The 6,000-nt window shown below is 43.5% G+C and overlaps 1 protein-coding gene and 1 long non-coding RNA gene across 2 annotated transcripts in view; one reads left to right on the top strand and one right to left on the bottom strand.

Annotated features, from left to right (window-relative positions):
- Positions 1–6,000, top strand: part of stk11ip (serine/threonine kinase 11 interacting protein) — a 77,226-nt gene that overhangs the window by 23,151 nt on the left and 48,075 nt on the right. The gene's annotated exons all lie outside the window — the stretch shown is intronic.
- On the bottom strand, positions 922–2,216 carry LOC134459235 (uncharacterized). Its single transcript, XR_010036821.1, has 3 exons — positions 1,983–2,216; positions 1,460–1,689; positions 922–1,109 (listed from the first exon to the last, which is right to left on the bottom strand). It is a non-coding gene; the product is annotated as an uncharacterized LOC134459235 (long non-coding RNA).

The following is a 6,000-nucleotide window of genomic DNA, read 5'->3' as shown; positions in this document are numbered from 1 at the left end:
TCTCCAAAAATAAGCTTCCAGAAACATATTTGTCAGCATTGTCATATCTGATGAGTCGGCATAATAGCTTCAAACAGTCATGTTAATCTCCCAAGCAGAACTTTCTTCTCTGATGTAAGGACATAAACTAGACGTGCAGCTATGAAGGACTGTACTGTTTTTCAACATGATCTCACAGAATTCCGTGAAATGAACATGGACCATTGTTGTGAGACAAAATCTGTGGCAGTTTGACAGTTTGAAATGTCCGACCAGAAATTACTAAAATTAATCAGTAAATAATATTAGCTCATTTTAAATACTGAACTTACACAAAACACCAGTGATATGAAACTGAAAAAAGCCGAAAATAGTTATGAATAGCCCATGTAAATGAACGTGTAATAGTCTAAACAGCACGCAATAGTGTTGCTTGCGCTCTCGTCCCCTACGGCGTTCTCCAGTGGTTCTCCCCAATCAAGTTGCTTCCCTATCACTTGACTCACGCTGGCTGATGTCAAGGAACAATTCAGGGTTTTTTTTGTTTTTTAACAATAAACACAAAGGGCATTGCGCTTGCAAAACCGTTTCATGGACAGTTGCGTTGTCAAGCCTGGCCCAATGCGATGGCATGCGCACACAGTACCTAGCCTAGTTTACAACTTTTTTGCTATTCCGATTACACTATTCAGAATAGAATTCTGAATTCATCTCTGTAAATGGATCACGTTCTATTCCAAAGAGGTGCCTTCATGCGCCATAGAATTCGAGAGAGAATTTCAGGTCGTTTACAAAACCGTAGCCGAATCTTGCATACAGTATCTCTCATGGAGATACATGCTAACAATCACTCTATTTCAGTAGGATAACAAAGACATGCAAAAATAATCATAAACATATAGATTATGTTTCCTCAATGATGGATCCACCAAAAGCACTTCATGAATGATGCTCTATTTATTTAGGCCTATCATATCAGTCAGGGACTCAATCGAGGGGGCTTTTGGTGACTATCCCGGTCCCAGCCAAAGCTGTCAGCAGCCCTGATTTCCGTAATGGAGGTGCATGTGCGCTCCATAAGGGGTCCAGGTGAGAACAGGGGAACTCTGAGATGGCCAGCTGGTCACTAGCTGTGGAAGGAAGCACAATGATTGGCTACTAATGTTACATTGATTGGCTATGTGACAATGAATACACAGTTAAAAAAATAAAAAAATAATGCGGTTTTAATATTCCAGAGTAAACTTGCGCAATTCCAGATAGAGTATTTACAACACTGAACAGTCAAATTACAGCCAAGTCAAAAGTCAGTGTAACATTTTGCAGATGGCCAGCGTAATTTCAGCTCCACAACAAGGCGATAACCCACATTCTGCTCAGATGCCACCAGTGTTCAATTGTTTTCCCACATTACAGTGGAAAAATATATAGGCAACTTATTACCACAGGTTAAGCTATGTAAAGAAATTGGACTATATACCAATGCTTGTCCTCTCTTGGTCCTTTCCGGTGCTTATTTTTCAGCTCTTCTTTCTTCATTTTATCTGTCCTCTGCACTTTCCTGTAGCCGATCCCGCTTCTCTTCTCTACCTCTCATGTTTATATCTGTTCCCCGACCACCAACTCTTGTTGTTCACCCTGCGCATGATCTGCAGTTGTCTTCAGGTCATCAAACCGGCAAGCGTCACCCATATTCTGCTTCTTTGGCACCTTTGCAGAGAAAAGGAGAGAAAATGTGAGAAAGTTGTTTGATGAAAAGAATGCTGAATGTGTGCAGTAGGCCTTTGTGTTGTAACTGTTACATCAGTTGAGGTACAGAAGCCAAAAGATATTTACACACTTGGTCAGACACAGTCTGGAATGTCATCTCTATTGTTTTGCTTGGTAATGTACAAAAAATACATTTGAAAAATACATCTGTCTGTGGGTCAGGACCAGGTAACACCAAATAAGTGAAGCAGTTAAAGATATGTAATGAAATCTAGCTATTTACTGTTGCTTACCCTCTTGCAGTCCTTTCCAGATTCATAAAACACAGAGATGGTGTTACTCTCCATTATGCCATTAGGTGTTGAGTCACATGAGTTTCCTTGATGGTACCTTGTCAATTTAGGACACATCGTTAGTGTGCCTTTGAATCAGGGGGTGTTTCGGCCTTTCGACACTAGACACCCTCATCAAAGGTGGCCAGCTACAGGGTGATCAAGCCCCAGCTTGTGTCCTATGCCCAAGGGACTATGCACGGCAGGTGCGTCCACTCCCCTGAGTAAGACTTGGAACTGACCCCATACTCTTTAGGTATGAGTACACCTCCAGCCCTTCGCCACGCCTAGGGGATTATCTCTTTTTGCCACACTACTCTCATCAGTTCCCAAAGATAGCGGAGAACATCCGAGGAGTTCTTGTAGAAGTTATATGGCACGCCATTCGGCCCCTGGGCTTATGCTGATCTTGTCCGCTGAACTATTCTCTCCAGTTTTGACTGTTTCCCACTCTGTTTTCTGCAGCTTTAGCCCACCTCACTCTTGGTTTGTGCCCCTTGGTCTTCCTCTCCATGGGCGGTCTACATGATGTTACCTTCATTCATCCATAGGTGCAAACTTGGAGTGTGTGTCCTGCTGCTGCTGTGGTTGCCTCATGTGTCTTATTCGTAATCATAGTCCTTTCCTTTCCTAGGTCTGTAGCCGTGTTATCAGTCATTGAGCCATCTTGCGCCCCCGCTCTCGCAGGCTCCAGGGGTATCTTTCTTTGTTCTCTTTCCATAGCATTTGGCGGGTGGCTCCAGCAACTGTAATAACCGTCAGAGCCTGCCGCCATGGGTAGCTGGCCCATGGCAGCCCCAGTGGGGTCTATTCCCTCCAGTCAGCTGTCTCTCCATGCCGTCACACGGTCTTTCCCATGTTGTCAGCTGACCTTTCTCTGCAGTCACTGGATGCTTTTAGATATTCAGATTCATAAAACACAGGATGAGATGGTGGTACTATCCATTGTGCCATTAGGTATTGAGTGCACATGAACACCTCGGTCACAGTGGTGCCCTGACCCAGATGGGAGTGAGGTTTAAGGGGGAGAGTGTAACGGAGGCCAACTAGAAGAGTGTGGTGTGGAATGTTAGAAAACCTCCCTCCTGAAAGCCTCATACAGTGCGGTAACGTTGGGCTACTGGACCGGTCCTTTAGCTTCAGCAGTCTCGCACTGCGCCTCCCATTGCCGAACCAATGCGTTGATGAGGTGGTGAGTTCACGGTCCGAGGGGGATGAACTGTGCGGGCACACCTCGGTCACATGTGCACTCTGTGCATCATCTGCACTTTTCTCAAGGTCACTTGGCCAGCAAACAAATCCCGATCATGTGTCTTTGATACAATCCTGCAGTTGTGTCATTTTTTTTCTTGTACCTACTTACCTGGCAATCTGGAAGGGGATTGGGCCAGGTATTACCATGCCTGTCTGTCTATCGGTCTATCTGTCTGTCCGTCTGCTTGTGTATCTGTTTTAAGTCACCTGAGGGTGGCGGCAAACGCTTAATATCGCATGCATCTGGAACTGGCCAGGGGGTCAGGTTGCCATATCTGATTGCTCTTGGTGTGTCTTCACACCACCAGGCCAGGCAAGGGCAGGTCTATGGCAGAGCTATGCAATACTCAGCCCTCTCAGTCTCTTTTTCTCTCTTATGGTATTGCCACATTCATCTATTTTTCTTTCTTCCACTTCTTTTCTCTGTTCCTCAATCATCCTCTCTCTCCTCTTCCACCCTGTCTTACTCCTCCAATGTGCTCCAAAAATACATTTCCAGCCCTGAATTTTAAAAAAATCTTTTCCAAATTGTCCTTCACAACTTCCTCTTCTGTGTGTTTTTTTTTACGTTTTGTCCAATATGTCTTCCCATTCTTCATTTTCATTCTCTCCTGTGTGTTCTATACGTGTCATTTCTTTCCTTTTTCTTCAAGCCAATTGTAACCCATCTTTCCACCCCGTCCCATCCCCGTCCTCATGTTCTTTGCTATTTCACAGCAGGTGGCTGAGCCATAAGCACAGTAGTGCTCCAAAGCCCAGGCACAAGATGTAGCCAGTCAAAGCATCACAGAGATCCATTTCCTCCTCCTGCTTTTTAGGTGCGATGATGACCTGCTTTTCCTCCCTCTTCACAAGCTGTTTCTTCTTCCTTGGCCACTTGGCCTGGAGGTCTCGTGCCATCTTGTTGTCTTTGATCTCGCAGAGTACCTTCCTCCATACCTGACCCAGCCTGGGGTTGGCCTCTTCCTGGTAAAACCAGACATCGCAGGCGTCGACTTCCAGGAAAGTCACCTTCCGGTCCGCCTCCTCCTCCGGCCTCGCGGGAAGAGCGCTCCATTCCTTGTTGGCCTCTGTCAACTTCCTGGCCCTCGGGATGCGCTTGAATTTCTCTTTGCGCATCAGGTTGTCTTCGCGCATCTTGAGGGACCTCTGCAGGTCGGCCTCCCTAGCTCTCCGGATCCTTTCCTGAATCCTCAGCCTCTCCTCCGCTGACATCTCCCACTCGTCCTGGCTATCTCCTCCACCTCCACACACAAAGCATTTCAAGAGGGTTTCACGCCAGCCTCCTGACTTCCTCTCCTTCCTATTTTCCTTCTCGTCTTTCACCTTCTCTTTCTCGACCTTCTTCCTAATTTCCTTCTCGTTTTTCACCTTCTCTTTCTCGACCTTCTTCCTAATTTCCTTCTTGTTTTTCATCTCCTCTTTCTTGCTCTTCTTCCTATTTTCTTTCTCGTTTTTTACCTTTGCTTTCTCGCTCTCAGCCGTGGCCTCAGCAGGCTGCTTTGATGGCCCTAGGTCTCCTCCACCCAGGTCCATGTTCACAGTTGGAAACGTACAGTAATCACAGTCATTTATGGAATCAAATGTTATCTGTAAAGAAGGGGACAGACATGAGACAGTGGACAAGTTTAATGCTGAGGCAAGGAGGAGAAGAACCCTACAGAAGTGTTGTCTCCTAGCTACAACATAACACTTGCTACATAATTCTACAGAGACGTGCATGCTCTTCTTTATACAGTGCCCTTTATATTTGTTCTTGCTTCAGAACTTTTCTATTAACTTAGTCTATATTATCTGACAGCCTTCAGTCCAAAACAGATATCAAAACAATATTTGTTACATATATGGGCAGGGTGAATCCTGGAAATAAACTACTTGAAACATTGCACAGCACACCTTTAAAGGTCCAGTGAATAATTTGTATTTGTCCATTTCCAAAAATGTAGGCAACTCATTCACAAATTTAATCTGTAGGCCTAATATTTACTACCACTACCAATTTCTATTTTTTCTTTAATCATAGCTTGAAAACGTACACAGATACACTGTATGTATCTTTAGCTGCAAATACTACTCTGGCCCACGCAGTAAATATTACCCTAATTTATTTTTTACTTAGTAAATATACATGAAAAGATCAATTTAGTGAATGGGTAACATACATTTTGGAAATAAATTAATAATTAACTAATTAAAGTCAAAATTATGTTTTACAAGGTTTGAGCCACATAATGACAATATTGACAATAACAACAATAACAATAATAATTATTATTTAAAAAAATGAATAAATAAATAAGTAGAACAACACTGGATTGCTGCCTACCTCTCTAGTGTTCTTGCAATAGAATAAGTGTTTTTCAGGCAAACCTGGTCAGATTTCCAGCAATGGAATTCTGTTCCATTGTGACATCGCAAGCACCTGCAGACAATCTGCAGCATTCTTTTATGACTCAGACTTACTGTACACTAATACCTAGCCTAGTTTACAACTTTTTTTTTGCTATTCCAATTACACTATTCAGAATATAATTCTGAATTCATCTCTGTAAATGGATCACGTTCTATTCCACGTTCTATTCATGCGCCATAAAATTCGAGATAGAATTTCAGGTCATTTACAAAACCGTAGCCGAATCTTAGCTGAAACTAATTGGAATTATTCTAGTAAGCTAGCCCAGACTCCATGGTGGTGGTGCTATCGCTGCTACACTAATACTTAGCC

This window comes from Engraulis encrasicolus, chromosome 12, assembly GCF_034702125.1.
Source record: "Engraulis encrasicolus isolate BLACKSEA-1 chromosome 12, IST_EnEncr_1.0, whole genome shotgun sequence".
NCBI lineage: Eukaryota > Metazoa > Chordata > Actinopteri > Clupeiformes > Engraulidae > Engraulis > Engraulis encrasicolus.
Note: the sequence above shows the minus strand (reverse complement) of the source record. Positions and strands in the feature narration are given on the sequence as shown.